The following is a 21,805-nucleotide window of genomic DNA, read 5'->3' as shown; positions in this document are numbered from 1 at the left end:
TAATTAATTGGAAAGATGTAGAGAGCTAAGATTCATAATATTATGATGAGCTGCTGAAACACTGCTGAAACACTCTTAACTGCCTACCTTCAATCACTTTATATGAATTAATTACATTTATTTATTGTTTAATCTAGTACTGGAATTCATTTATTTGCAGCTTAATATAGCTTAAACAATTAACCCTCTTCTGGATATTTATTCTTCTCTTCACCTCACTAATCCTATACTTTCCTGAGAGTTTTCTTCTTCTCTGGAAGGGTTATAGACTTATGCCACTTTCTCCTCCAGTACTGGAATACGAGTGTTCCTCCTAGGTTCTAGATGTAGCCCTTGTTCTCATCTCCCTTCACATTATCGCTTATTAATCTTATCCACTTACACAGCTTTTACTTTGGACAGGGAGAGAAAGACCCATCCTCAATGTGGGTGGACACCATCCAGCTGGATGTCAGCATGGCTAGAACAAAGCAGGCAGAAGAAGGTGTGATAACCTTGCTTGCTGGGTCTTCCGTCTTACTTCTTTTTCCCCTGCTAGATGCTTCCTCCTGTTCCTCTTGCCCTTGAACATCAGACTTCACATTCTTCAGCCTTTGGACTCTGGGACTTTCACCAGTGACTTGCCAGGAGCTCTCGGGCCTTTGGCCACAGACTGAAGGTTGCATTGTTGGTTTCCCTAGTTTTGGGGCTTTCGGATTCGGACTGAGCCACTATGGACTTCTCTGTTCCCCAGCTTGCAGATGGCCTATAGTGGGACTTTGCCTTGTAATCACGTGGGTGAATTATCTCTGATAAATATCCTTTTATATATACACATATCCTATTAGCTCTGTCCCTCTGGAGAACCGTAATACAATGATAATGGTACCACTGGTAATTTAATCGGTACGTAAAAGATGCTGTCATGTGCACACATTATCACATGAGAATGCTTGTGCAATGAACTATTATGAGAGAGAGCACAGCTACCAAAATACTCCTGTGGTCTCTGCCCAGAGATCTACGGGAATAAAAGCTTTCTAGGGAGCTGTCCTTGGTACTGAACAATTTTTCCTTTGACCAGCATTAATCTCTGTGTCTGAACGCTGTTTGAGAATTCAACTGCTTCGAATCTCCCAAATTTGTGTCTAGCCAGACCTCCTGCTCCAATTTTCACTGACCTTAGTTGATGCTCTCAATTGTGACTACCTCAGTCATATTTTTAATTACCTCTACAATTGCTTCATAGAGATTGTGAAAGCTCGATTTAGTTCCTTGAAAGTAGGATCAAGCTTCATTTCAATTTGTAGCATCTATGGAACCTAGCTCTATGTCCTGATCTTGAGAATTTCTCTTTTATATTTTTTATTCTGCTCATCTTTTCTGGGAAATTCTTTGCCCTCTATTTAAATCTAATTCTTTAAAATTGATGTCTAGTTAATCTGCCTCCCAAGATGCAATGTGAGTTAATCAGTTCTCTCAAGCTGAAATCTATGCATATAGTATTCAGAACACACACACATACAAAACTTTTTTTTTTAAAAAAAAGATTGGACGATTCAGAGAAAAGAAATTCCTGTTATTATGTAGAGCTGAATGTGTAATACAGTTTATTTTGTTTGGAAGCAAGATGTTCAATAATTTTAGGTGACTCCTAAACCTGCTGGAAAACATGACCAGAGAAAAATGCATTTTATAATATATATTTCATAGTATATAACCACAATACCAGTACACTTATGGGAATGCCTTGGGGCAACTTGTCAGTGAAGTCACTTTATATAATACTGTGGGGTTTGGGCAGCTGATCAAGAATGGTGTTGAGTAAATTCCCCTCTATGTAGGAAAAATGCTACAGCCATGGTCTAGATATTATTGGCTCAATAAATGTCAGGTATTACTACTGGTAGAGTATGGCAATTGTTCTGTAATGTCTTGGTTGGCTATCATTATAGAACTTGGAATCTTACTCCTGACGTAAGGATGTAAAAGTAGAAGGTAACTTATTGGTGGCTGAGGGGTTTAAATAAGATAATTCACACAAGACTGACATTTCTCTCACTGTGTATATTCATGATCAGTCATTGGGTCTCCCATATAGTAGTTCTGATGTCTTATATGTGTGGCTAATTACACTTCTGAGTACCAATTATTCAGCATACCTTGTATGGGTGGAAGAGGCATCTTCCAAAGACAGAATCAATGAATAAGGAAATGTCATCTCAGTAAACCGATATGTAGACTCAAAAGTCTGGTTACAGAGGCAGGGGGCACGATAGGGATGGAGCTGGTCACAGATTTCATGAAAAGCAAGCAGCAGCATCACAAAACTACAGCTGTCAGGGAGGACAACAGTTAGGTCTTCACACTGCCCTTTTGGCCCCTATTCCCCCTTACTTCACTAAGGGCACAGAGGGCTGCTTAGCTGTTTGAGAAAACAGATGAGGTGTCATGAAGGCAGTGCAAAGTTGGCTGGCACCTGCATATGTTTCATGAATTTAGGGGGCTTTGCCATTCCCTATCAGAAGAGAAGCATCTGCCGAAAATTCTCCATATGACACCTCATTTACCAAATGCACCTGCAACTCCCCAAAGAAGGAAAACAACCTTCACAGAGAGAAAAGAAGGAAAGGGAAGCCTTTCAGTACTCCAAGTTGAACTCTAGGTCTTCTCCTATCTTTCCTGCTGTCACCTGGTGGTCACACTTAAAAGAGCCTTGACAATGTCCTAGCACTCATCACCATGATATTCTCTGTCTCTCTCTCTCTCTTTGCTAAAACTAATTCCCAGCAGGCAGAGCTCATAGGCCAAGTTCTAACAACACTTCCTCTTCAAAGGAGTTCTTGGACAGAGTCCTGGTTTGTACAGATCCAACCAAATGTCCAAGACATTGGATCAAACCCTAAATTGCAACTTGAAGTCTGCCTCATACCCTCACTATATTGTCCCCATAGCTATAGGAACAACCTACTGACCTATGAGAATGTAAGAAAGTCAGACATTTTATTTTTCCTTTAAGAGGAATAGAAACTACTCCAAGACTACTATATCTTTTTTCTTAATTTGGAAACAAATCTCATGCTTCCTATGGGTATTATCATTTTCTAGGATGCTTGTATTTATTTTATGGCTATAAAATTCAGCTGGTAACAGTTACTGGGTACTGACAAGTGCCAGCTGCTGAGCTAAACGCTTTTCATAATTTTTCTCTTTTAATCCTCCAAATAATCACATATAAAAAGAGAGGTGAGACCGCCCTCCATTTTTCAAATGAGGAAAGTGTAGCACAGTAAGACGAGGCAACTTGCTGACAGCCATGTAGCTAATGAATAGCAAAATCAGCATTTGAACACTGAATATTTTCCAAAGAGCCCATTTTCCTAACTGCCATGTTCTACTGCATGATTAAAAAGGAGAAAGTGTCTGGAAGAGTTGACAAAGGGCTTCAACAGAAAAGGCACATTTTCCCTGGGCTTTAAAGGATGTATAGGAGTTTTCCATGTTAAGGGGGTGGGGAGGATGCTAGGCTGGGGAGGGGAAAACAGTTATGATTTCTCTTTCTCTCTCTCTCCAGTTGACTGGAACCATTTTGCTGTGAAATAGAATTTCCATTTCAGCGACATTGACATCCCAGTTTCCCCATCAAAGCAGAGAGGGATTTGTTCAATTGGAAAAGAGAATTCTGATTGCTTATATAACAGGAGATATATGTCTGCTGAGCCTTGAATTCTATCTCTACAGTCTGTCTGCTTCGTAAGAGAAGCCTCTGTTCTAAATCACTAGCTGTTGCTTTGGAGTTTCTCTAGCTGCTAAAAAATATCTGAAACATATTTGTCTTGCCTGCTGAAGTGTTTGTTTGCTGCAACATCTCTGCCTTAATGTTATCAAGCTGAAAATTCTATTTTCGTTTCCAAATGGCAACTGTGGTGTCAGTGAGCAGGATAAATTGGAAAGGCAAGAAGGCAAGAGCACGGTGACCAGGGAGGTGGTGTCACGACAGGTTAAGATAAAGAGGATAGTTCAACTAGTCAGGGCAGCAAGAAGAGAATGGGGTAGAGGTGGAGGAAAGATTCTGGGTGCAGCATTTGCTAATTCACAGGTGAAAAAGAAAGGGGCTGTAATGGTAATCTTGGGGAAAGGGGAGAAAACAGGAAAGGGAGGCTGTTCTAGGGAGAAGATAAGGAGTCAATTTGGTATTTGTAATTGAGCAGGGAAGCGCAGGTCAGCAGTGTGGATCTGAAGTCAGACTACCCTGGTTTAAATTATGGCCCCACCACTGACTCTGTGATCTTGGGGAAACTGTGTGTCCTTGGGCTAATTAACCTCTCTTTTCCTCATCTGTAAAGTAGGAATAATAACAGTGGCTATCTCATAGGATCGTTCCCATGATAAGTAAAATAATCCCTGTAAAGCACTTGGACAATATTCAGAAAAGGTTATCAATAATATTACTGATTTAAAAAATACTATTTTTAAAATTATGGCTGATAGCTAAACAGTACTTAACATGTGCCGGGCACTGTTCTAAAGACTTTGCACATTTTTTTAGCATAACCATTTCAATAATTATATAAGGCAAGTATTTTTATCCCCATCTTACTGATCAGAATCCTTAGGCACAGAGAAGTTAATTAGGTGGCTTAAAGACATATAGCTAGTTAGTGGCAGAGCCAGGATTTGAACCTCAGAGATTTGACCCCAGCATTTGTGCTTTTATTCATCTTTCTGCTCTGCACTCTTTTCAACCTATGAATAGTGCCTTAAGGACATCTACTTGGAGATGCTCACAGAAAGATGCAAATTCAAATCTGGATGCTCAGGAGGGAGGTCAGAGATTGAAGCGGTACTTCTGGGAGGCATCAGTATGCATGTCATAGCTCGACCTGTGGGCATGGCAATTTCCACCTACAGAAAACAGAAAGTGTTATTAACTGAATACTGGGGGATACTTAAACATGAGAGGCACAAGAAGAGATAAGACCCAGAAAGAGAAACAGATATAGTCACAGGTGAATCTGGTGAGGACAGGGTCATGAGAGTCAAAAAGAAGGAAGAAGCTCCACTGCGTTTCCTATTTCTGTAAAAAATGCCACTGAAATTCTGATTGCATTAAATCCGTAGATAATTTTGGGTAATGTGGATGTTTTAACAATACTAAGTCTTCCAATCGATCTATAAAAGATCTCTATCTGTTTGTGTCTTTTAAAATTTCCTTCGTCAATGTTTTGTGGTTTTCAGAATACATGTCTTTCACTGTCTTACTTAAGCTTATGACTGTGTATTTTATTCTTTTTGGTACTATTGCAAAGGGATTGTTTTCTTGATTTCCTTTTTAGATCAGTTAGTGTTAGTATATAGAAACATAACTAATTTTTGTTTGTTGATTTTGCATCCCACAAATTTACTAAATTCATTTATTCTAATAGTTTTTAATGGGTTTAGTTATTTTCTATATGTGAGATCATTTTGTCTACAAACAGGGACATTTTACTTCTTCCTGTTTTGGATGCCTTTTGTTTCTCTTTCTTGCCTAATTGCTCCTGTGAGGACTTCCAGGACTACGTTGAATAGAACTGGTGACAGTGAGTATCCCTGTCTTGTTTCTGATCTTAGAAGGTAAGCTTTTAGTTTTATCACTGTTGAGTACGACGTTAGCTATGGACTTTTCATATGTGGCCTTTATTATGTTGAGGTACTTTCCTTCTCTTCCTAGTTTTTGAGTTTTTATCATGAAAGGGCATGGAATTTTGTTAAGTACTTTTCCTGCATCTGAGACAATCATGTGGTTTTTATTTTCTAGTCTGCTAATGTGGTGTATCACACTGATTGATTTCTGTGTGTTGAACAATTCCTGACTCCCATGCACACTTGATCATGACCTATGATCCTCTTAACGTGCTGCTGGATTCAGTTTGCTAGTATTTTGTTAAAGACTTTTGCTTCTACATTTATCAGGGATATTGGTCTTTTGTTTTCTTTTCGTGTGGTGTTTGTCTGGCTTTGGTGTCAGGGTAATACTAGCTTTATAAAATGAGTTTGGAAGTGTTACTCCCTCTCCAGATATTCAGAAGAGTTTGAGAAGGATTTTCATCAATTCTTTAAATGTTTGGTGGGCCAAACATCTGGTCTTAAGCTTTACTTTGTTGAGAATTTGTGGTTACCGATTCAATCTCCCTATGAGTTATGGGTCCGTTCAGACTTTCTATTTCTTCATGATTTAATCTTGGTAGGTTGTATGTTTTTAGGAATTTACTCATTTTTCTCTATGTTACCTAGGTTTTTTTTCATTTTTTTGGCAGGGAACTGTTCATAGTGGTCTCTTATGAACCTTTTTATTTCTGTGGTATAAGTGGTAATGTTCCCTCTTTCATTTCTAATTTTATTTATTTGAATCTTCTCTCTTTTTTTCCCTTAGTCTAGCTAAGGGTTTGTCAATTTTGCTTATCTTTTCAAAAAACCAACTTTTCTACCATATGACCCAGCAACCCACTTCTGGGTATTTGTCCAAAAATATTGAAATCAGGATCTTCAAGAGATAGTTTGAAGATATTACTGGAGAGCTACCACGTTCACTGCAGCACTATTCACAATACACAAGAGGTACAAACAACCTAAATGTTCAGTGATGGATGAGTGGATAAATATGACACGTACATAGAATAAAATATGATTCAACCTCACAAATGAAGGATATTCTGCAATATGCAACAACATGGATGAATCTTGAAGACATTATGTGACGTGAAATAAACCAGTCTCAGAAAGACTAATACTGCATGGTTCCACTTACATGAAGTACTCAAAATAGTCATATAACCCAAACCAAAGATTGAATTGGTGTCTGTCAGGGTCTAGGGGGAGGGAAAACTTGAGAGATACTAATCAACAGGCATAAAGTTTCAATTAAACAAGATGAAGGGGTTCTAGCGATCTGCCATACAACGCTGTACCTAGAGTCAATACTACTGTACACTTAAAATCTATTAAGGTCTCAAGTAAGTGTTCTTATCACAATAAAATAAAATTTAAATATAAACATATATATTTGTTTCCTCTAAAAATATAAAATTAGACTGTGGTGATGGTTGCATCACCCTGTGAATATACTTTAAAAAATTAAATTGTACATTTTAAATGGGTGAATTATACAGTATATGAATTATGTATTAATAAAGCTGTTTTTTAAACAACAACTGCTACAACAAAAAGATCCTCAAGAAAATGGTTGAGCATGTTGATTCATATGGAAAATTCCAACCAAATAAGAAAAGCAGCTATTGGATGTAGGAATTAGAATATTTTTGGTACCTTTTCAGAGAGTACTTCTATAAAACTATAGCAGGTTGGTAAGCGGGTACTTGTTAGGGAAGTAAAAGAATCAAGTATTGTCTACTTTTCAGAAGTTTACAAAGGACAAAAAGAGAGAAGAGTATTTTTGTTTTTTTTAAGATGGAGTCTCGCTCTATTGCCCAGGCTGGAGTACAGTGGTGAGTGATCTCAGCTTACTGCAACCTGCACCTCCCAGGTTCAAGCAATTTTTCTGCCTTGGCCTCCCTAGTAGCTGAGATTACAGGTGTGTGCCCACCACACCTAGCAAATTTTTTTGTAGTTTTAGTAGAGACGGGGTTTTACCATGTTGGCCAGGCTGGACTCGAACTCCCAACCTCAGGTGATCCTCTCGCCTCAGCCTCCCAAAGTGCTGAGATTACAGGCATGAGCCACCGTGCCCTGCAGACAGCAGCATTTAGATGAGGCCGGCAAGGTAAGGGAGGGCTGTTTTGAGGATAAGTGGGGTTGGCACAGCCTATTATGGGCTGCATGATTAGGACACTATTTCTCTTTAAGTTTCATATATTTTAATAACCTTGCCTGTAACTTTCCCCAAGATTGCTACACCCCGATCTCTAGTTGGGGAACATTACCGCATTGCATAATGAAATTTATTCCATTCCATTTATGAAGAATGCTCAGCAAAGGGATGATTAGTTGCCTGGTGAGGAATGAAAGTCGCTCGGTCTTATCATGATGGAGGATGGAGGAGGAGTGACTGATAATAATTGGGGAAAAATTCTGTTTTTATTACAGCCTGAGGCAATGATCACATTAAAGCTAAATACTCTTATGTGCTGCTTTAAAATATCATTGATTGTGAGATTTGAAGCTATTTTATGGGAGACCTGTAGATGGAAGAGAATGTGCATTACAAAATTTAATGGGTTCTAAAATAATTTTAGACAAAACAGAGACCAATCTTCACTGCATCACCGTGCCTTTGCATTTGAGTATTACAATAACATTACACTAAAACACTTCCAATTAAATACAGACTGTGAAATGGCATTACCACTGTTTGATGCTATGATGTATTAAGTAAAAACAGCCAAATGCAGAACTCTATGTGCACAGTGGAATAAAATGTCAATATATTGGACAAAGAAAACAATAGCTATGTTATGATGACAGGTTTATAAGTAATTTATCACCCAATTACGTCTAACGGTAATACAACACAGTTACATTTCTTTAAAAAAGGAAGTAATATGAAATAAAGCCCCTTTTGAGAATTTACACTGTTTACTGTTCTGGGAATTTCCCAAAGCTGCAGTTCTTGCCCTGGGTTCAAAGATGTCCTGAAATCATAAATGCATGGCTTATGTGCACGTGGAATTGTTCCGCTTTCATTGGGTCTTAAGGGGGCTCATGACTTCACCGTATTAGGAACCATGGGTAAGAAACATTTTGAGTAGTGCATACATTCTTGTCAGAGTGTCTACCTGCAAGGAGTTGATGTGCCCCACCCCCCACCTTCTCCCCGCTGAGATCTTCTTTCTTCGGGGACCACAAATAAAGATGGGTGACCCACCTCCCATTTCGAGGTGGCTGCATCAGTATCACTAAGGTGGGGGCTTCTGCCTGACTCTCAAAAACCTTTGTTTGTAGACACATTTATTTATTTATTCATTTTTATTTTTATTTTTTGAGACAGAGTCTAACTCTGTCACCCAGGCTGGAATGCGTTGCTGTGAACTTGGCTCTTTGCAACCTCTGCCTCCTAGGTTCAAGCGATTCTCCTGCCTCAGCCTCCCAAGTAGCTGAGCCTGCAGACGTCTGCCACCATGCCTGACTAATTTTTGTATTTTTAGTAGAGATGGGGTTTCACCGTGTTGGCCAAGCTGGTCTCGAACTCCTGACCTCAAGTGATCCATCAGCCTTGGCCTCCCAAAGTGCTGGGATTACAGGAGTGAGCTACCATGCATGGCCTTTGTAGACACATTTACAATGTGAAAAGGAAGTACATGATTCCACATGCAGAGGTGCATTCAGCACGTTCTTAAGTGGTCATTAATGGTATGAAGTTCCAGCCATAGAGCCATGAGCTTGTGGCTCTCCTTGCCTCCCTGTGCCTCCTTCACAAACATCCACAGAGAACCTAAACTTAGCACACTGTCAGTAGCACAATGGCACCCTGCAGAGAACACAGGCTTGGATTCCAGATTTGCTCCTTATGCGCTTATCATGCAATTACAAGCTTGTGTTTTTCTTCTGTAATGTGGGATGTCACTATCTACCTTATAAACTTGTTATGAGGACTAAATGAGAAGGCAGATGCCAGTACACATATGAGATGCTCCATACTTGTTAGTTTCCTACCTTTGTATATTACTTCCTGGCATCATCACACTATCCACTAGCTGGTATGTTTAAGTGCCTACTCTGTGTGAAACACTGTACTGTGTACTAGGGACATATCAGAGAATAAAAGGTACTACATGACCTATAAGGGCATAAAAATGGTCTTTGCAGTATCATAGGTTATTTGAGCCATCACAATTAAAAGTAGCATGTGCTGTGTGCCAAATGAATGGTAGTGTGTCTCAATATTTATTTTTAAAATATTTAAATATTTAAATGAATGAATTTGAATATTCATTGACTATGTGCTAACCCCCATATTAAGCACATATGATTTCACTGAGAACAAGAGAGACAAGGCCCATGCTTTCATGGAGCTCTTGGTCTAGCAATGAAGAAGCCAACAATAAACCACACAACGGTGATAAACATTGGACGCTTGTGGATGATGGTAAATGCTTCAAAAGAAAGAAAAGTGGGAGGTTTAATGGAACACAGTAAAGGGGGATGCTAATTTCAGTGGGGTAACCAGACAAGACCTCTCTGAGGAAGCTACATTTCAGGTAAGACCTGACTAACAAGGTGGTCTCAGCTATGCACAGATTAGTGGGTGATTGTTTCAGGCTAAAGGAGCAATTGTGTGAGGTCCCTGAGACAGGAATGAGGTTGGCACCTTTAAGCCATAGAAAGAACCCTATCTGTCTGGAGTATGTAAAGGAGGGCTGGGGTGTGGACCACGACCGCTATGGATGGATCAGCATGAACCAAGTGACCAACTGGATATGGGAGAGAAAAAGGACGCACGGACATGGGTTGACTTATGAATTGTAATGCTGTGTATTTGGGCAAAGACTGGAAGCACTGACAGATAAAAAGGTTGATTGGATCGTAAGTGGTGGCTTCAGTCTTGATGTTTCAATACCTGGAGCTTATTGTCATGGTGATTTGGATGACTAAATTTGGCAGTTGTTAGTGGGCACTCAATACTAGGACTGAATCCCACAAGAAAACAATCAAAATGTTGGCAGCTGATTGCCAACAACTCAGTTACTTGAACATGATTAAATTGAACCTTCTTTATAATACTTTTCAGAAAAGTTCAATGGAGAATAAAGAACTAATTTCTATGAGTAGCATATATAAATCGGGTATATTTAAAATGACCCAAAAAGACATAAAAGAAGGAAGGAAAAATATCCTATGATAGCATTGCGTGACCAGAGCTTACAAAAGATGGTAATACAAAATATAGGGGGTGGGTATTGCCTTCAATATACTATTTTTTCTCTTTTCTCAAATGCTATTTGCCAATAACCTTGCTAAACACTGAAATTAGAGTCTGGCATTATCTTGATCTATAGATTGTGGTCAGATGCTTAGAAATGCAACATGAATTTTCATATTTGCTTTATTTTCTAACATTTTTAGAAGATGGAAGGAAATTGCTGTATAAGAGATAAAAAGGTTATAAAGTAAAAAAGCCTTTTTCCCCAGAGTAAAAGCAATAAATAAATACCCATTCCAAAGGTGAACGTGGTTTTGATTCTGCAGGAAATTTGGGTAGCATTGAACCTTGTCTATTTAGAGACCCATGAAAGACACAGATGCTGAATTCCATTAACAACTTGGCATCTTGGTGCTTCACTTCAGCTCATAAAACCATGCGCTCTACATGGGCTATGCTCATAATCTTATTACCTGTTAACAGGATTTGTGCTTGGAACTCTCAGGGACCCGAACTCTCAGGGACCTTTTCACCAGTTCACCCACACTCCCAGTGTCAAATACATTTTGATAAAAATTGTTTCACACAGGAAATAAGGCCCACTAGCCTTCTTAAGGAGGCTTTAAAATATCTTCTGGAAACATTTCTCAGCTTGTAATTCAGAAATTCCATGTAAACATGGCTTCTTCTAAATCTGGTTAAGCAACTGGACACAAGTCAGGATTTAGAAAAAAAGCCAGTTAAATAACCTAGACTTACTGATATCCCAAGAATCAAATATCATCTGCCTTGTTGAGAAATGGCACATCATGGATTGTACCACTCAAGATCCCACTTCTGGGGAAAAGCTGAATGATTTATTGGTCCTGTTTGATATAATCAAGGAGGAAGTTTCATGTGTGGGAGATGCCATTTTGAAGACGGAAATAGGCTAGGCAGATGCATGTTGGTAATTCAGTCACTATAAAGTACATACAATGGGTAGATTACTCAACAGATCAATATTGATGGTGAAACTCCAGCCAGTATTGACAGAGGTCTGAGTCACATCACCTAGGTGCCTCCCAGGTTGCTTGAACTCTACATGTCCCAAACCAAACGCTTAACCATGCTTGGAGCAGGCTCTGCTGATACCCTAGTCATAGCCCCGGGTCTTACTCCTTCACAAGGCAGACAACTACCATTGCCCCATGTCCCTGCATGAGGGCTTTCCCCAAAGGCATAGCAGGCAGCTCTGCTTGGCACATGGTAGCCCAGGAGTGCTGGGGGATTAATGTCCCTAGCAGCAGCCCTCAATCAGTCAAGAATGGGATTGGCATATCCACTCCCCAGCTCCCATATCTTTCTCTGAAGCCTTATGCGTTTTTACACTATTTTTTATTGTTTCCCGGTGGGACGATGCTCCAGTCTCTCATGAAAGCAGCTGGCTGGTTATGTTATTGGCTGCCTTCCCTCCCCTGTCTTATTTCCTCACTTTTCTACTGGTGTTTCCTGTACCTCCCAAAATAAACCAATTTTGACTTGATTTCTTGCCTCAGCATCAGCATCTGTGGAAACCAACAATAAACCACCCACTCACTCACTCTGATTCAGCCACGTCACTGAAAAGCAGACACTAATCTTCTGTTCCCATGCAGAAACACCTGGACCAAGGAAGGAAGCCTTGTGCTCCCAGCCTTGGGCTTAGTCTCTGCATCCCTCTGTCTCCTTAGCAAGTCTCCTGCATGCTTCCTGGTGCATGACATCTTTTCACACTTAGTGGGGATATATAGGTTTATATCCACATAAGACAACATGAGCAGCCACCATCCTCCACTAGGCTGACTTGCTTTAACTGAAGGTTATATTTAGCAAGGCCCTTTTCAAATGACAACTACTACATTCTTTATGCTTCTATTAAAGTTACTTAAGTACAGTCATTGCTGGATAACAATATATCAGTCAGTGACAGGCCACATATAGGAAAGTTGTCTCATTAGATTATAATCGAGCTTTCCTATACAGGGATACCATTTTAAATATTTTATACTGTATTTTTATGGTATCTTTTCTATGTTTAGATACACACATATTTACTGTTGTGTTATAATTGCTTACAGTATTCAATAGAGTAACAGCCATACAGGTTTGTAGCCTAGGCGCAAGAGGCATTGTCATACAGGATAGGCATGTAGCAGAATATACCATCTAGATTTGCGTAAGTGCACTATATGATGTTTGCACAATGACAAATCATCTAATGATACCTTCTCAGAAGGTATCCCCATTGTTGAGTGACACATGACTGTATATGGTTTGTGTGAATATGTGTATGTGTGTGCAGTGTTCCCAGTTTTGTCAATGGAACATGCAGAATTTCTTATTATTAAGATTACTTATTGTTCTAGTGATGATCAGAGTGATACAGTCATAGTCACACGGGTCACAAGATCATCATCCATGTGTCAGGAGAATGAGACCGGGTACATCTTTAGCAGCAAATGAGGATTCTGAACGTTGTCCCCAACACAGCTAAATCTTCTGGTGCCACTGCTGCTGGGAAGAGGCACAGCCACTCCATTAAGATGCTAGCAGGGTGGTGACACCTGAGAGATGACCCAAGGAATGACTGGGAATGTTGTGGGAAGAGGGCTTAGGAAAATGAAAACCCCCAAAGAAATCAAGAAGCAAATGGAAACTCTGCCCTTTTAAAATGCCATGCATACTCAATTATACATTTGTGAGTCAATTACGCATTTGTAAGTCAATTACAAAAAAGAAAACAGATGAGTTTTAAGACTTCTAATGCGCAATGCTGGAAAGGGCTTCAATTTAGGAGAACAATAATTTTTAAAAATGGTTTTGGGTCAAATGAGGAGGGAAGGTTTCCAAAATGCCTCCTGGGAATTAAATTAAAAATGAGTAAACTAATTTTATTTGCAGCTTAAATAAAACTCCCCTGAAATGTTTAGTGGGCACCTACCTTCTTTAGGTATATTTGAAAGAAAACTCAATTTGCCATTATAGGCTAAGGAGATTAATGAATCACTACATTTTATTTGTATTAGAACCAGTGATTAGAAATAATTTTTTTTCTGAGCTAGAGTCACAGTAGTCTAGCTGAAAAAAAGCAGGCTGAGCTTTTTCACAGATCTGCTTTAACAGCCTGGACATTTCCTTAAGTTCAGGGGCTAAGGTGATAATGTTTATATGAGGATGGTGCTAACCACAGTACTTGGCATATAGCAGGAGCCTAATAAACATATAGAAAATAGATAAACCTACAACAATATTTCAACTGTGTGTATTTCAAATAAACGGGCAGGAGGTAAGATTATGCTTCCGGAGGCAAAAACTGTGTTTTCTTTGCCTTGATACCTCCAGGATGCAAATAGCATGTGCTGAATGAGTCCACTTGCATCTGACATAGGAAAATGGGAGTTTTGTTTGCTTTGCTCACTGCAGTCTTCCTGCTCCCAGAGGGCTGCCTGGCACACAGTAGGCACTCAAAATTATCTGTTGAATATACATGGTAGAAGGAATGAGAAATCTTTTGAAGGCCAAGACCAATTTTAGAAAATTCAGCTTTCATCAGGCATTTGATGTATGTGTTTCATTAAGTTACTTTTTATAAAGCAATTACTATGATGTAATAGTCATAAACTAATTTTAACAATAGTAGCTATGGACAATGTATAAGATACTTTGTATACATTATCTCTTTTAAACTGTACAATACTCTATTGAGGTAGATTCTGCTATCTTCATTGATAGACAAAAAAAATTCAGTTTTAGAAGACTGGCTTGTTACAGAATCCTCAGCTAGAAAGAGGCAGAGCTGGCTGGGTGTGGTAGCTCACACCTGTAATCCCAGCACTTTGGGAGGTTGAGGCGGGTGGATCACCTGAGGTCAGGAGTTCAAGACCAGCTTGACCAATATGGTGAAACCCCATCTCTACTAAAAATACAAAAATTAGCTGGCCGTGGTGGCATGTGCGCCTGTAGTCCCAACTACTTGGGAGGCTAAGGCAGGAGAATCGCTGGAACCCAGGAGGCAGAGGTTGCAGTGAGACAAGATTGTGCCACTGCACTCCAGCCTGGGCGATGAAGCAAGACTCCACTGAAAGAAAGAAAGAGAGACAGAGAAAGAGAGAAAGGGGAGAGAGACAGAGAGAGAGAGAGGGGAAAGAAAGAGAGCTGGGGTTCCATTCTAACTTGGGCTCCTCCAGGCTGAGCCTGAGACAAAGACTTGAGTGTAGATGGGTTTTTGAGGATGGTGGGAGATTCAGGAAGCAGGTAGGAGAAGGCAGAACAGGGAGATAAGGAAGGAGAAAACTATTTCTTACAGCTGTGTGGCTAAGCTGGTTACCACCAGGCGCTACCACAGCTCAGTCCTACTGGGGACCTGCAGAGAGCACATCTCAGAATTGCCCTTTCATAGACAGGGGCCTGGGCATTGATGCACTGACCCCTGTCCCCACTGGCTGGAGGTCACCTCTGAGGACATTAGCTTCCTTGATTTGAGGCTACTATGTGCTGGTAAAGAATTTTCTTGGCCCTGGAAAAGCGGGGAGAAGCTGCTGGAAGAAGGTGGGAGTGCCCAATGCAGCTGCAGCCGAGATCCAGGTGGGCTGAGGGCATGTGGCTCAAGGGCATCAAACGCATTGGCTGCCTGTTCTAACTTTGAACTGTGTGCCTTCAGAATCCTTTTTTATTTTTAACTAAGCAGCTATATTTCCTCCTGCTGAGAGAAGAGCCGGGAGGAATGCAACGTGATACCAACCACAGCCTCTGCCTCCAAGGTGCTTGTAAACCTAATTTGGGAGAAAGGAATATGCCTGTGAAAAATTAGATAACATGGCACTATTAGTAAAGAACAACTCAGCGCACATACAGAGTGTGGTACTTATGCAAATAAAAATATTCGCTAAAATATTACCTTCCTACGGCTGTAACAGATTATCACAGATTTGGTGGCTTAAAACAACACAAATGTATTCTCTGACAGTTCTGGAGGTCGGGAGTCTAAAATGAATCCAAAGGGCTACATTCCTTCTAGTGACATGAGGTTCCCTTGCCTTTTCCTGCTTCTAGGTGCTGCTGGCATCTCTTGGCACATGGCCCCTTCTTCCAACTTCAAAGCCAGCAGGACAACATCACCTTTCCTCTCTGGCCACTGGTGAGCCTCTTATAAGGACCCTTGTGGTTACACTGGGCCTATCAGACTAACTTCTTTCAATCAAGATCCTTAATTTAATCACATCTCCAGAGTCCCTTTTGCTATCTAAGCTAACATTCACAGGCCCCAGGAATTAGTACTTGCACATCTTCCATGGGGATGGGGGATAAGCTTTTTTCAGCCTGCAAAGCTACTTACACAGCTACTTACACAGCTAGTATATCCATATTCTATCTTGCTTTTCTTCTGAAAGAATGCACATAGAATTGTTAAGATTTTTTTTTTGAGAGATAGAGGGATTGGGACTTCAGAAAATGACAGGAGATTTCTACTTTTCTTACTGTACTGTTACTGACCTGCTTTTACTTTTATCATCTGCATCTTCTACTTTTATTTTGCTAAAAAAAATGTTAACTTGGTTATCTGGGTCCTGAGATAATGGGCTACTTTGTTTACTGCTTTAGACATTTCTATGTTATCAATACAACCTAACGAATGTTTTTGAGAATTATGGTTCATCCATAAAATGCAACATCACATAGCCATTAAAGAGAATGAGGAAGAACTATATACACGGCGTCCAACAGATCCTGTTGGTGAGGAACACAATGCAAAACTGGCTGCACAGAAAGCTTCCACTTCTACAAAACACAGCACAAAAGGATATACATGTTTGTTTCTTAACACAATTTCTGGGAAGACACAGTGGCTGTTCTGGGGAAGGGTACCGAGGAAGATTTAGGCACATAGGAGGAATTTTCACTATATATTCCTTTGAAATATTTGGTGTGTGTATTTGTGTGTGAGGGGGTGTGTGCACACACATCTATGCCATATGGTACTATACAAAAAGAAAGTACTAAATGACACATTCAATACAGCAATAATAAGACCAACATTAATCAAGTTCTTCTTGGGGGCCGTAAGCATTTTACATGGATCACTTAATCCTTCCTAAAATTCTGCGAAGCTGTTTACCCTTACTGATAAGAAAACTGAGACAAGGATATAATGACAACGTTATAAGCATAACCAGTGAATGAATCAACAAATGGATAGATGTGTTGGGAGAAGAAACAAGGTCAGGCAGAAATGACAGACCAGTAATGAAGGCTGTACTGAGAAGTGGGGAAATTTGTTTTTTGGTCCCTAAAATTAGTGAAGGATTTTGTTGGCTCTCTGCAGGTGGAGCAAGGGATGCCAAAAGTTCTGAAACGTGAACAGTTCCCTCAACAAAGGATTATCTCATTTTGTATTTGACTCTTTAAGCATTCATGGAGGTGAGAAACTTCTTCAGAATTTTCTGAGCCAAGAGCCTAACTCCTTGTATGAACATTTTTTGTGGGATTTTTAATCTGCAATGATTATGATTCAGAAAATATTCTGTAGAAGAGACACTGGAAAAAAAGAAATGCATTTCTGAATCATCTTACTTCTCCTAAATTCAAGTTGATTTATTACACATAGGTGCAAACATTTGGCTGTGTCATTATATCTTCTTGTGTAGTCATGCCTGAACATTTCAAGTGTGCATTCTTTTATTGTAAATCACCTTCCTTTTATTTTTCCCTTATATTAAAGTCATGATAGAATACTGAACTTTTTGTATCTAGGTAAGAATATTCTCTATGGATTCCATGTTGGTGGAGGAGCTTTATGATGTTCTCCATCACAACAGTATGTCCTAGGGCCAAGCAGGCTTGTGTGAGATAGCCCGGAAATTATACTTCCAGTGGGGACTGCTCACTCCCCCAAAGGTTTCTACATTTACATTATTATTATTATTATTATTATTATTATTATTATTATTATTGAGATGGAGTCTCGCTCTGTCGCCCAGGCTGGACTGCAATTGTGCCATCTCGGGTCACTGCAAGCTCTGCCTCCCAGGTTCACGCCATTCTCCTGTCTCAGCCTCCTGAGTGTCTGGGACTACAGGCGCGAACGACCATACCTGGCTAATTTTTTGTATTTTTAGTAGAGACGGGGTTTCACCGTGTTAGCCAGGATGGTCTCGATCTCCTGACCTCGTGATCCACCCGCCGCGGCCTCCCAAAGTGCTAAATTTACATTATTTTTAAAGACAGTTCAGTAAATCAAACATATCCTCTATTTCCTCCAAGTCTCAGGATTTCAAGGTCGTGACTTCCATTCTGGGAAGTGGTGAGTCACTGTGAAGCAGGGGGTGACCCACACAACTCCTGCTTTGCTAATCTGTCCTAAAGAGTCCATTTTTCTCCAAAACACTAACCTCATATAGTGTACCTTAGCTTTTCATTCTCACAAGACGTATTATTTCATTATAACAAAATGGGGCTAACCTGCGCCATGAGCTAGTGTGCGTATGTGGTTGCTAGGTAACCAGTTTGCCCCTTGGGCTTCAGAAGCAGCTGAGGGTGTTAAATATCACATTATAAATCAGGGTGGCTAGGGGAGCTCAGACATGCTTTAAGAAGCAGCGTCCTCCTGAAGGGCAGATTGTAGCTGGTTATTGATGGGATTAGAAAATAGAACCCAAATCAAATTAATTTAAAAATTTGATTCCATAAGCAAGGAGAAGGGGATGTATCTAAGTTTAATAGAAATGGGACAGAAAAGAAAATATAGTCTCATTACATAAATTAGGTAATACAATTAAATCCCAAGAAGACTAAGAATGACATTGCATACTAATAATGACACTGATCGGTGTAACTTTTGACTTCCTGCCAGATTCCTGAGTGTTGGGCACTATGCTAATGCTTGACTTTAGTCATGCCATCCAAACAGCACCAACTTACAAGGTATATATTATCAACGATTTATCAATGAGAACAGTGAGTTATGGTAGTCTACCTGGGTTCATCATACATAAATCATGCCAAACTGACTATCCTTTGAGGAGAGACTTGCTGGGGCAAGTGATGAGGAGAAGGCCATAGACATAATATATGTTAATTTTCACAAAAGGAATTGGTCTGCACTATTTCTGTGGATTGGTAAATGCAGTCTGGCTCAGAGCCTGGTGGATTTAATGAATCCTGGATAATCACCTTCTTGTGGGATAAGAACAACACACTAGTGGGAGCTATACTGAAGGTGAATCACTCTGTGTCCTGTTCTATAATCTTGCCAATAATTGGTGAGGACGAGCTTATGCATGGCACAAAACTGAGACAGGTGGCAAACTATATGGTCAATAGGTGGCGCTCTGGGAGCCAGATAGTTTTGCTACTTTAGCAGCAGCAGCAAGAGGAGGAGTAATAGTAGGAGTAATGATAATAATAACAATAATAACAATACTGGGCTAGTTTACAGCATCAGAGTTCAAGGTAACCTCCTGGATACAAAATCCCTCCAGATCTGACCTCTAACACCTATGTACTCTACAAGGAAGTATACAATGAGAAAGAAAAAAGATAGCAACATCTACATTCAGGAAACATTTTTTTTTTCTTTTGAAAAGTCATTGCTTTAGTGGCCACTGGAGCCCCAGGACTTCTCAAGACCTCAAGCTCTGGAGGGGTCTCCAGATGAACATGAGACTGAAACGAATATATTCAGTGCAGATTAAAATCATACAAAAAATGTTTATACATAGAGCTAGGTTCTTGGCTCAGAGAATTCTAAAGAAGTTTTTCACCTACATGAATGCTTGAGAGTCAAGCACAAAATGAGATAATTCTTTGTTGAGGGAACTGTTTAACAGATTGGGTTCAAATTCTAGTTCTGCTACTTACCAGTCATGCATCCTTGGGTAAGATCCTCTTGGTGCCTCTATTTTTTTTCTCTTTTCTTTTTTTTGTCCATAAAATGGGAATATTACTGGTATATACACTTCATGAGGTTGTTGTTAGGTTTAAAGTATATAATTTGTATAATTCAGTTCATAAAGGGCATGCTGAGGAAAAACCGGCGATTATTTTTATTTTATTTTACTTTATTTTATTTTGAGACGGAGTCTTGCTCTGTTACCCAGGCTGGAGTGCAGTGATGCGATCTCAGCTCACTGCAACCTCTGCCTCCCAGGTTCAAACGATTCTCCCACCTCAGCTTCCCACCATGCCTACCGTGCCTGGCTAATTTATTTTTTATATAATCTTTTTCTTTTTTTTTTTTTTTGAGATGGAGTCTCACTCTGTCACTCAGGCTGGAGGGCTGGAGTGCAATGGCGTGATCTCGGCTTATTGCAACCTCTGCCTCCTGGGTTCAACTGATTCTCCTGCCTCAGCCCCCCAAGTAGCTGGGATTACAGGCGCACACACCACCACACCAATTTTTGTATTTTTGGTAGAGACGGGCTTTGGCCATGTTGGCCAGGCTGGTCTTGAACTCCTGACCTCAGGTGATCCACCCACCTCGGCTTCCCAAAGTGCTGGGATTATAGGTGTGAGCCGCTGCGTTTGGCCATTTTTTTGTATTTTTTAAGCACAGATGGGGTTTCACCATGTTGGTCAGGCTGGCTCGAACTCCTGGCCTCAAGTGATCCCTTCACCTCGGTCTCCCAAAGTGCTTGGATTACTGGTGTGAGCCACCACACCCGGCCAACACCAGCAATTTCTATCATTAGTAGGAGCAATGATACTAACAGACTGGCTTACAGGACCGAATTTTAAAGTAATCCCCATAGGCTTGAGTGCATTTCAAGGCCAGGTACATGCCATTCTAAACAACAAGGGCAGCAAGTGGGCCAAATGGAAAGAGTGTGGGTTGATGGGACTCAGTTTCACACTTGATTCTATGTACCATCTTGCATTTACCTATACTTGATCCTGTGTTTTCAGGGATCTATCACAACCCCACTGTGATAAAGGATGAAAGGATGGAGAACACAGATATGGGATGGTTTGTATTAGGTTGGTGCAAAAGTAATTGACATTACTTTCAGTGACAAAAACTGCAATTACTTTTGCTCCAACCTACTGCGTCTTGAAAGCAATGGGGAGAACCCAGGTTGCCAAATTGCATGAGTTCAGGAAGCTTCATTCCTTCAGGAAGTTTCCTCTAGGGGGCACCACTCACAGAGCTCCGCACTATGACCCCATCCTGGAGTTGGGCCATCTGGTAGCCCTCCCAACCCATAGGCTACTGTGCAAGACCTGAGAAGCCTGCCTGAGAAAACAAACTTCCTGCATCAGAGCACCAGAAAGCCAAACACTTGATCTCTAACACCTGTGTTCACTGTGAGAAAATTTACAATGAGAAGAGAAAGGGCAGCCACATAGACATTTCTGGATAGATTTCTTTAAAAGTCATTCCTTTCGTGGCCATCAAGGAGTCCCAAGACTCCCTCTAAGTTTTCTCTAATATCTGTTAAATCCTTTCCAAAAAAGAAAAAAAAACCATCTGAATTATCTAGGCCTCAGCATGCTCCTTCCCTTCTAATTTTTGGCAGTACTATAAGACAGGCATTATAAGGGAACGATTGACAAAACAGATGTTACCATTAGGCACCATACAATTCTACAGGATTAATAATGTTAACTTTTGCATCATACAGGTGGTTTTTTGGTGTTTGTTCTTATAATGTCCTATTTACATCACTTATTTAAACTTGAGAGCATATTAGAATGAGTTGGGTACAGCCTCCTTTTGTTTCTTCACTCTCACAGCTGTTTGAATGCCTGCTTGTGTGAGGCACTGTGCTAAATGCCGGGGGTAAAATGGTGAGGACAAAGCAAAGGAGTCTGTGCTCTCCTGGAGCCCAGAGTCCAGTGTGGTTTAGTTTGGGCTTCCTCACAACATGGTGGCTTTCAAGCCGACGGACTCCAAAAGCAAGATTCCCAGCGAACCAGGAGAAAGCTGCATGGCCTTTTATGACCTCATCTCAG

The 21,805-nt window shown here is 40.3% G+C and overlaps 1 protein-coding gene across 2 annotated transcripts in view; it reads right to left on the bottom strand.

Moving 5' to 3' along the window:
- CDH13 (cadherin 13) overlaps positions 1 to 21,805 on the bottom strand; it is a 1,164,519-nt gene that overhangs the window by 369,935 nt on the left and 772,779 nt on the right. The gene's annotated exons all lie outside the window — the stretch shown is intronic.

Source organism: Pan troglodytes, chromosome 18 (assembly GCF_028858775.2).
Source record: "Pan troglodytes isolate AG18354 chromosome 18, NHGRI_mPanTro3-v2.0_pri, whole genome shotgun sequence".
In the NCBI taxonomy this organism is placed as follows: domain Eukaryota; kingdom Metazoa; phylum Chordata; class Mammalia; order Primates; family Hominidae; genus Pan; species Pan troglodytes.
The sequence above is the reverse complement of the archived record's forward strand: the minus strand, read 5'-3'. Positions and strand labels throughout refer to the sequence as shown.